The 12,193-nt window shown below is 29.5% G+C and overlaps 2 long non-coding RNA genes across 2 annotated transcripts in view; both read left to right on the top strand.

The window, feature by feature from the left end:
* The window catches only part of LOC149057882 (uncharacterized), a 335,001-nt gene that overhangs the window by 81,391 nt on the left and 241,417 nt on the right, over positions 1 to 12,193 (top strand). The window lies entirely within an intron of this gene.
* On the top strand, positions 9,330 to 10,243 carry LOC149057884 (uncharacterized). Its single transcript, XR_016191019.1, has 3 exons — positions 9,330 to 9,534; positions 9,594 to 9,828; positions 9,928 to 10,243. It is a non-coding gene; the product is annotated as an uncharacterized LOC149057884 (long non-coding RNA).

Genomic DNA, 12,193 nt, shown 5'->3' with positions numbered 1-12,193 from the left:
TCAAAGTGTACACGCGTATATATTATACATATTATAATAAAAGGTTTAGATATATAACACACATATGTATACCCGAGTCCATTGTGATCTGAATTGTGATAGTGGGTTGAGAGGGGGTGATGGTAAACTGAAAAAGTATCCATATTATATTATTATAATATTATTATAGTGACACACGATATTATTGTATAGAAACACAGAGTAGGGAAGAGCAACGAAGACCGTAACGTGCCGAAATGGTACCTATATAGTCTTTGTCACGAGCGTCTTGATCGCGTCTCTCCGACACCTTCTCGTAAACATAAAAAAAAAAAACCATTATAATATATGAAACTAGTGTAATGCAATCTTACAGTTATTAATTAATAATATTAATCATTATAAATATTATTAATTATCATCTTATTATGTTTTGTAGCACCTATAATATGCGAGGTATAAAAAAACCCCTGTTCGCAGATTTGCAGTGACATCACAGAATAGATGGTGACATTTCGATGAGGGCTTAATTATTAATTTATGACTTTCCAAATATTAACAATTACATATTATATATATATATATACATTATTGCCAATGTTTGCAATTCAATATATTTTAATTTTTAAAAATTTTCTGACACCGTTGGCATGATAAATGATTGTGGGAGGGCCCTATATGTTTTAGTTCAGATGATACTCATCACTGATTCGTGGTCTTATAAACATTAATATTATTTACAACTTCTATGTATTACTTATTTGTGTCCATAAAAAAGTTTCTCCTAATACAGGTTATTGATAGATACGAAAAATATATACCCATGTGCTATAGGCCATAAAACAGAATAAATTCTGTTTATCACTTTGTCAGTTTTCTTATTTTAGACCTTTATTAACTAATTGCTATATGTATAAATGTTATATTATCTAGTATCACATCCCATGTATAATTTTGTAAGAGCCGACTGGCGATAATTCTGAGAAATAAATAAAATTTGCTACAGATTCGTGAAATCGATTTTTGATAGTATATTAATTATAATTTTATAAAACACACATTTAAAAACTTAATTATTTATTAAATTAGTTTAAAATTTTAAATGTTTGAATTTATAAAGTTATGTTTTATCTTATCAGTTTATTAGGGACTCGAACCTGACTTAATGGTCATTATTAATACCTAAAATAAAAGGCATAAAAGAATACTGAATTTTGTGAGTGAAAGACTAAAAACTCAAATGATTATTTTATACATGAACTCGTTGTAAATTGTTGATAATATGTGACGGCCAGTTGTGAATCCGTGACCGGTTTGAGAAGCATTTATTTTTTAGTTTTATTCTTGACTACATCCACCGGTAGACGACCGATAATAATAGAAACAAGAAGCAAACTCACATCTCGTGACTCGTTTACTGTCTAATCAAGTGATATTTTGTTAGTTATCTCTTAGTTCTCTAGTTTTAAAATTAATTCTAATCGATATTTACAAAAAGTAACGCAGTTCTGTCATTGTAAGTTATGAATAAAGTCTTAATAGATAACACCTGTACCCATTTCTATTAATTAATTAATTTGTTTATTAAAATAAATACGTTACACTTTTTGTTTCACCCGGTCCTAATATTTTATTATTGTTATTATGAAAATTACAAACTTTTAAGCAACTAAATTTAAATTGCTTTTTGTTCAAATTATGTATAGCCAAAACTATGTTACTTTTTAATAAATACTGAGCTATGTTTAGTTTTTTGTATTAAACTAACCTAACTTATTATGACTCTTATGTAAAAGTTTGCCTGAACTTTGGAACTTCCAGAAGCTAATAATTCAACGATTTTGAAATTTTATAACGTCTGTTGATTTTTATTTGTGGTTATAGTTATGATTATTAGCTTAAAATAGACATTAGATGGTTAGAAATTGTAATTCAATTTTACATATAAAGAAAAATATATGCTGTTGAAAAAAATGATTGATCAGTTGACAATTATTACAGTCTACAGATGAAAAACGCGAACTAGGTATAGTCGTTTGCCTCATCACGATCTATTTAACGCGCCCACTTTAATACCTAATTTCACCTGAGGCTGAATAATCCTTATAATGTTCAAATTATTATTTATTCCCCAAAAATTTAAATATACTCAACGTTTGCAATACAAAATACATCTATCGCTCCGCTCAGAATCTAAAATACTACGTTTAGTGAGAAAATGTGAATACCCGCCTACGTTTTATTCTGGAACCCATCCAATTAAAAGCAAAAAGGTTTTTTATAAGGTATGTCACAGCACTCACAGTGCTGAGATAAGTTTGCATCTTATATTTTTTTTGCCAACTTCATTATTTCAATTTTAAATTCACCACTGCATGTAATAGGTGCTTCAGAATAATATTGTGATTCGTGTTTTGTTGTAATATGAACGAGAAATGTAGATAAATATTGTACAAGTGAATCCAAAAAATAAAATGTAGGTACATTATAATAATCATTATAAAACGTTCAGCCAAATATTTGTTTATAATTAAATAAATTAAAGTTATTTCTCATTTTATTTATTAGAAACGACTTCGAATGGTGTACATTATTTGTTCGTAGTTCGTTTAGTATGTGTACAAAATAAATATGCATGTTTATATAATTATAAATAATTCCACATTTAGATATTTTTACGATTATTATATTTGTCTGTGATCAAAACGCCAAAAATAAATTATATACAACATCTTTCTTTTACATAGAGAGTTTTTAATCAATTTAGTACCGAAGAGATTACTGTAAGAATATATTAAAAATAGTACCTATAGGCATCTAATGAATATAATATAATATAATATAATATTGTAACACCTATATTATATACGTTTGTAGGGATCTGAAATATATAAAATTTACTTACTCAAATTGACTATAAGTCAGTTATATCAATAACAATTTATTAATCAATTTAGTACTCTTATAGTCATATAATAATATTCCGCTATTCTCACAAATACTTACTTTGTAAAAATACTATTGTCGGATTCATAAATTTAAATGTTACTATGTTTTATTCTCGATACATCCACGTATTTTGTTATTAAATTAAATTATTTTGAATTATGTTCTTTAAATATACTATGAAATAATTTAAGCTAAAATATAATTATTTATTAATAAAAATGCCAGAGAGTTATTGTTAAGAATAATCATGTTTATAAGTGTATGAATTGCTGTCGATTATTTTTTCAATTTATAGTTATTTATTTTATCGTTATTATGCGTATATATTTAAAGTTCTGAATACTCCAAAATAAGACAATTTGTATTCCACTGTCACAAATTGCAGCTGCTCGAGATTAATATCTCATTCATTGTTCAAGACGTAGATTTTTGAAGTAGTTTGTTTTGAAACTTTACATAAACAAAATTTTTAGAGATAAAGAAAAAACGTCTGTTTTTAACAGACTTCAATTTTCTCGAAAACTTTCTTTCTGTCACGATGATGATGACGATAATAATAATAATAATAAAATGCTTTGTTCGTTCCACATATTAGATATAATTTACATTGTATAGAATCTTATTTTTACCGAAAGTTTTTAGTGTTGTATATTACAAAGTGTTTCATTGCACACAAATTCTGACAGTTCTACAGATAGATATTATTTTGCAATAGTTATAGTATCACTAACAATACAAATTATAATTAAATTGGACGTGGCTGTGTATAATATTGTTTTCTTATTCCGTTTTAAAATTCAGAAGGTGTTCATTTAGTGTATATTGCACTGCGTGTAATACGTATACCTACCCAACTTCCGGGAATGATGTGAAACAAAGTGAAAATATTCTTTAGTATTATATTGAACTTTACGAATTCGACAAGGTATAACTGGTGTATTAAAATTAGTGTATAATGTTTGCATATTATATAAATTGTGATTTTAATAGATTATCAATTGATTCGACTTCATTTTATATACATACTACACGTTGATTTCGATAGATCTATTATAAGTTCCACACGTGATTTTTGTCGGCACTGTCAGATGAATTGTATGATTGACATTTAGTGTTACGTTATACAATAATAATAGTTACCTATTCATTATTTTAAAGCAAAAAATATAGGAAACTAAATTTTTAAGCCGCAGAGTTAAAATCGACGAACCACACATTTATATACATTTATATACATATTTATACTATAAGTTCGTCGATCTAAAGGTTTAATTTTAATTGTCAACAAGATACTAAGTACCACCTGAATGATAAGTAAAAAAAAATAAAAACAAGCTTGTGCGTATATATTAGAACTTACTTAGGTATATATAACAAATTGCAATAGATATTAAAACTGTTGAAAAAATCGACTCATTGATACTCGGTAGAATACAGAAACATGACTACATATATCGTATCAAAGAGACGTCTGTATTCTGGTATTCTACATATTTTATACTCATTCATATCTCTATTTCAATTGTTCAACACTATAATGTAATAATATAATAATGATATGTTACAGGTTACTAGATTAGTGTTAAATGCTAAAAGAAAAATATTACTTTGTATACCATGTAAATAATAATAATAATACAGATACCTATTACCCGAACTAGTTTTTTTTTAGTAGGGGAATCAAATATTTGACTATATAATATATCTAAAGATAGATATATTTTTACTTTAAACTATGTAAAAAGTTACTTTTAATTTAACATGTATTGCGATGGTCTAACGGATGATTTTATAAGCCAAAAGGCTTTTAGGAAGGTGTTTTATTTCAAATCATATATACACTTTATATTTCCTCCATTAAATTATACATGCGTAAATTAGTGTTCTAATTTGTATTTGTGTGTAACTATATAGCAAAGTAATTTAATATTTATAAGGCATGTTAATTGTACCGACAACCAAAATTATTTCATTAAACTTAGTTAAAATTATGGTTTTTAATTTATAGCCAGCGGTACCGGAAGGCAGACATGAAATTTGAATTTTGATCGTAACCTACACGCAGCAGCTGCATCGCCATCATTCTGGTGACGATTACCATTAAATAAACTAGTCTTACGTCAAATGTGTTAAGAAATTAATATTATTATTAATAGGATGTAATACACTTAATCGTCACTGAAGTCTAACGTTTTTTGGCGTGGATATATGGACATTATTTGAAAAAACGTTTTTACAATTAAAATGTAGATTTCTCGTGTAATGATTTGCGAACCGAAAGAGAGAAGACATAAACCACGAAACAAAAATATAGATTTTAGAAAAATATTATATTACATCGGTTTTAAAACCGCGGAGTGGACAAGTGGGCTATAAGGACACGTAATTCGTGTCCGTAATATACATACATACACGATTACTTCACACATCAATCGTTTTTTTTTTACCTATAATACGATTATATTATACGAGTTTACCGTGCCGCATATTATTTAGGGACTGCAGTCGTTCGGAACGCGATAAAAAAACCCGAACACGAAAAAGGACGTCGTTTTTTCATGAATAATGGTCACCTTGGTTCTAGGGGTGTGGTGAGGTTTATTGTATATATATATAGTGCACCACACCGGATACAGGGATTAACATTTATATTGAGTCGGGGGAATTCGGGCGGAATCAAAAAAAAAAAAATCATTACTTCAGTTAAAAATTTCAAAATAATTTTTCACCCAATCGAACAAAAGCAGCGAGAATTCGTATATTTAATGTACTGTGCGGTAGTAATAAACACGAAATACTATCTACGCGCAGGATAGAAATCTTGTTGTATTATAGTCAGTATTCGATATTAATATTTCATATTTTCAAACTATAGCAATAACTATAATAAATTATTGCTAATGACTAAAAATATAATATTCCGAATAACGGAATAATGTAAGTGTATTCGAATGCACTGATAAAAAGAGTATATGCAAATCGCGATATCGCGTCCTGTAGAATATTATGTCTTGGAAAAATTTATTGTTTTGTTTACCGAAAATAATTTTCTCATAGTCGACAAAAACAAAAATATTTTGCTGTTTCATTCCGTTGTCAACAAAGTCTAGTAAATTCAAAGAAAACAGTCGGATGCTTGTTTTGTACCACCGTTATCATTTCCAACCCTTACTATTAGTTCGAAATACATTTAATGAAATATAATGCAAGCCGGAATACGGAAAAGCCGTCGGATGTATCAAAAAAGTATGAGATGTTAACTTTTATATAAATTTTAATCTAAAATAAAAGTTTGTAATTCCGGTGTAGTTTGTTGTTAACTACGGGTTTTGTATATTTCCATAAAAACATTAATCTACTTTACATTATTCATTTTGTTTTTTGCTTAACTGAATAACAATCAGTATTATTAAAGAGTTGTAATATTAGTGATTTTATAATAGAATAGATAATTATATTATATCATAGAATCAAAGCCAATACTATTATTGAGCTGATGTTGTACTTGGATAAAGCACAACAAAAGTTACTGTGGAAAAATTGGTTTTTGTCCGTGTCGGACTTCGACATTTTTAATACCGAACAACCTAACACTATTGCTAAGATGACTCCTGTAAAATATATTCGTCGACCAATTACAGTTATTAAAATGATTTCGCTAAATATATTCGCTTTATTTAAATGTTATATCAACACCATTGTGCATAATGTAAAAAATGTAACAATTAAAAAAAAATATAATTATATATATATATAATAATGAAATCATTAAAATTTAAAATATTTTTTAAATAAAAATACATAATATAGGTAGTAATATATTAACACCCAACTTCACCGTTAACTATGGTTTTTCGTGAATTCGAAATTACAGTATAATATTTGTATAGGTATAATATAGTCTTATAGGGATGTTACAATATATACGGTAATTTCAGATTTTTCTGATAGTTTGCGTATTATTAAGTAGGTATAACGACTAATATAGTCTAATAATACTAAATAATAAATAACTTAATTTCCGTTTTTTAGTTCAAAATTCAAAATTATTTTATAATTATTTTTGATGTACTATTACTAACGTAACGGATAAAACTCAATTTAAAGTAAATGTACTTATTTTATTGAAAGTCATAATAGGTATACAGATCCCACTTTAACCTATAATATATATAAATATGTTGATACTTGTTTATAGAAAATTACAATTATTATTTATTGTTCTTATCAGTTTGAAGCTTACCAAAATCAAAATAATTTGTATCTGTAGTCATGTATAGTCTGTAGTCCTGTAAATGGATGATTTATTAGTGTAATATATTATATTTGGTATTGTTTGATAAGCAGTAAGTTTTCGGACTTATATTTTCATTATTATCTCTTATAATTTACAGCACAGACTGCGTTATGACGATCAGGTTCATGAAAAGATGTACGAATCGTATGTATCTACGAATCGTTTGGTGCTATTAAAAGACGACGTTTCCAAAACGCGCTATCTAAATATGTCTAATAATATATTAAATATTTTACGTGCGTGCTGCAGAGAAATTGGGTCGGAGGTAAGGAAATTTCGGTAACCTTGTTATATATATATATACATTTTTTTTTTTGTAATTTGTACGATTTAACAAAAATGTAAGTATTCGTTTGGCTGCCAAGAATATTATGACATATAGGTATACTATGTACAATGGTAGCGGTGGCATTATAACACTTAAACACGACACACTCGATGAAAACACGACAACTATAACTATAACTATTTCATATTTAAAATATTTCACGTCACTTCGGTACAAATTCATGTTGTATCATGATATATAATAATAATATTATAGTGATTATTTGAGCTTTATAATTTTACATTTCGATAATTCAAATCTGTAATTATTACAACTTTGGGGGGGAACCATGCAAGTAAAAATAGAATATCTCTCTCTGACCACGACGTGTGTAGCATACGACTATACTCGTATACTTTTTTTTCCGTGTTATCGAGAACCATGGAGGTGACTGCTGTAAGAATTGCTTCCTCCCTGGATGAGGTATGAGGTACGAGCATACTTAACGGAGCTTGTTAAATTATCGTGTAAAACAATAAATAATAATTACCTACATTATACATGTATAAATAATAATTACTTTTTATGTAGAATATTGACTTGAGTCTTTGCAAGGTTATTATTTATATATAACGACAAATTCGAATTTGTAAAGTTTAAGTAAAATAACTATAATACATTTCCAATTTATATGAATAATGAAATTGTGTATGAAACTTTTTAGGGTATTTTCAACAGCTCTGGGAAAGTCTTTTTGGGGAGTTGAGGGGGGGGGGAGCACAAACTATTGTTACATTTGAAATCTAAAACTAACCCAGCAGCTGTTGACATTTTAAGACCAAAAGTCAAATGTGTTCAGAAAATAATCGGCAGATCGCAAGTACAGTATTTTGTCCACATCAGTAGATATAAGTATACACCGTTAATTTATCTCGACAGTCAACACACAATAGTGCGTCGATCGTTTATTGTGTATAATACATAATATATGTACACCATACGAATATAAATATACATGGCGACATGACGTGATCGCCGCAGCCCCATAATAAAGTGTACGCTACCTCCCTGAGGACGCATAAGGCATAATAATAATAATAATAATAATAAAAATAATAATAATACGAATCGTTTATGAAAAGGTATTCGATCTCTGTATAGAACGATGCAGCTACTGTGCGTATATGTATAATACCTTTAAACCTCACGCGACACACAACATATTATACGACGACGACAGCAGCAATAATATTATTAATAATCATTCACTTGACGGGGGGTGATGTGGTTCTTAGGAAGGGGGTGTTGCAGGGGACTCTACAGTAATAATAAATTATGTAAAAAAAAACCCCTTTTGTGAACACTAGCACCCTAAAGGCCCAACCATAATGGTTCGACACGTCAAACACTTCGATTAGCCGCTACGGGGTTCTCTTTCGCTGGTTTCTGTCGGTTTGGAAATATTGTAATATTGTGTACACACTCACAAGCGCACACGCGTTCATATACATTTACGTCGCAGCGGATACTTTTATATAGATGTACATTTACATTGTACATTTACATTGTACAATAATGTATATGTATATAATATATATATTATTGCTGTGGGACACACAGTGGCGATAAAAACGTGTCGGTTACTCGCGGAGGAGGTGTATAGAATTGTATTTATTATATTTTTTTAACGACTCTTCTGCTCGTCAAATCCAGCTGTTGTGAAACGACCACGGGGGAGAGAGACGAGCCGTCACACAAGCACAAACCCACACTCACACAAAACCATCAGCTGATGCATTTTTATGTTTTCGGTACAGCTGACTCGCCGCCGTATGTGTGTATATGTGTAATAATTTACGGCAGTGAAAACAGCTGTTGTGAGAAAACAAAGAAACTCGGCCCGGAAATTTAGTATGGAATTCGCGCGAGTGCTGCAGCTGGTATAGACGATTACGACGCCGACGTCGGTATATTAACGCATTTCCGGAATCTTAACCTACATTATATAAACACACACAAACATACTGCTGTATAGGTATAGGTAGGTTATACGGCGGTGTGTTTTAAAGTGTTTGTTGTATCATTTTTTTTTTTTTTTAGTTTTGTCACATGTGTGGTGTTTTCGAACGCGTTCCTTATATATTATGATATGCGCTCCGATCGCGCGACCACCGTATCCTGGAACGAGTTGAGAAAGGCGCCCCGGAAGTGTGCGCCGACACCGGAACAAAAACCTTAACACACAAAAAAAATCCTTCGCAGGAAGCCACGTGGCTCCTTACCTTTACGGCTCGTGAGAAAATACATTGCATTTTATCATTTTATTAAAAATTCTGTAAGTCTTTGTATATACTGCTGTAATTGTTTAGTGGTAAATATTTGCAATTCAGATTTCACCGATACAATTTATCATATAATATTATACTTTGTGCAGAGTATTCAACATACATGGGTGTTGTCGAGAACGTCACCTGCAGTGTTAAACTGTTACAATATATAAGAAACATATTATGCACACTTCAGGACGGGAGCCGATTTTTGGTGTACTTTGTTGAAACTGCAGTTTGATGAAAATCTACGAGCCGGCGATTACAAATCGTGTACCCTATAGATATATCAGAAGTCTTCTACCCACGGCCCAATATGTCTGTGTCTATAAACATATTTTAAGCATAGCATATAGCACATCATATTATGTTATAGTGATATTATTTTTATGTTCAGTATATTTACGAAAGTGTCATCAGTGGCTTCTTTCCTCAAATGTATGTAAATCACCCTATTGTTTGTTTCCCTTATCGCACATATACTTATTATGTCTAAGATATAGATTGTATATTTTCTTCTAAAAAAAAAAAATTATAATAATAAAAATGTTCAGTATATAATTGTACTATTAACATTGCACGCGAGATTAAAAAAAAAGGTTGCTCGTTGCTTAAACATATCGAAGACCTCCAGAGTCTGATACATGTATATATATATATATATATATATATATCCACCAGAGGGTCTATATGTAGTCCTAAGTTACTGAACTAGTAGGTTACATAGTATATTACATTATTGCCTATATTGTATATTTGTATAGAATATCGATGATCACACCATCAACTAACATTGATTAAATTTTATTTGTAAATTACATTAAACAATAATCTTAATAGACTACTAAAATTTAAATCGATTTAAATTATAATTATTATTACTCAATGTAATATACTTGTTCAATAAGTATTAAATATATTAAATATTAAGGAGTTGCACTTTACATGGTGACGTTATTATACGTGAGCTAACAATAAACTATTCATATTTGTTGTATCTTTTAGTTAATTATTTACAAGAGAATTCAATTTTGTACACATAATCAATTTGTGTGTATATAAAAATATGTATTTGAAAACTCGCTATCTATTTTCTTGACTTTAAAAGTACCTATATACGGCTATTTAGAAATACATTATAGTTATTTTGGTAAATATGTATATGGCTATCGTAACACGCAGAAACTTAAGGTGACAATAACGTTTTGTTTTAGGCCAATTGTAATCTACGATTATTACACTGATAACGGTAGGCAGGTACTAGGTATAGATATTTTATTTAACTGAAACGAAAAAATTACGTTGAGTAATCGATGAAACAATACTTGTGTAACTTAAGAATATACGATTATGACGTTGGTAAAGAAAGACGAAATCTACAATAACTATGATTACTCATATACCTAGACAATGTGTCGTATTCATACGATTTTTATATTTTATATGTATAACATTATAATATACATTACGAAAATTTAATAGGGATCGTAGTACATACCTACAAATACAGTAAATTCCTCGTTTAACGTCGATCGAATGTTCCTGTGGAAAATTGTATTCATGTTGGTCACACGTGGTATAATATAACAACCATTGTCGGACAGGAAAAGTGTTGCTAAACAACTTACTTTAGAGATTAAAAGGAGCACTAATACGAAATATTACGTAAACATAATAATTTTATAATATGATCGCGAACCCTAAAAAAACACATCGGTTGTTAGAACGATACCGGTGAGTGATGATGTCCTTGAAGAAACTAAAACGCTTGCAGGGTGGTGAGTAGTACGACTGTACAAATCCATTTCTTAGGCATAGTGCTAATAAGAGAAGGAGTGGTAAGTGACGACCGGCGAATACAGACCACCCCGGGATCCAAACATATCGTCCTCGAAACTGAGAAATACATTTCCCATCCGGATGATAAGCAAGTCAATAACGTCGATAACTGCATTATCTGAAAAAATCTTTCGATTCTATAAGTGCGTATATTCAAGGTCGACTAAAATTAAATCATATGCAGTCAGATATGAAAACCAACGTTGTACTGGAACTGTAGCATTTTTAATTGGAACACAAATATTTAAAATAACCTTAAATTAGGCAATGTTAAACAAGAACTTACTGTATATCTAATACATAAGCAAGTTGGAAAGCTCACTTTGCGACCATACTAAATTGTCGGTTACCTAACGTATTTTAATATACCACAATTAGAATTTGGTAGCCTTAAGATTTTAGTAAGCCTGTTATAATCTTTTAAATATTGGCTAGCATGACATTACCGTACTATACATAACGTAACCAATGGTTTATTTATTCAACTGTAATATTGAAATATTTGTAATTTAAATGCGTTTATTGCTGATCGAT

The sequence above is a fragment of the Diuraphis noxia genome, unplaced genomic scaffold (assembly GCF_037042655.1).
Source record: "Diuraphis noxia isolate RWA-SAM2 unplaced genomic scaffold, SU_Dnox_SAM2 contig0003, whole genome shotgun sequence".
NCBI classification, from domain to species: domain Eukaryota; kingdom Metazoa; phylum Arthropoda; class Insecta; order Hemiptera; family Aphididae; genus Diuraphis; species Diuraphis noxia.
Note: the sequence above shows the minus strand (reverse complement) of the source record. Positions and strands in the feature narration are given on the sequence as shown.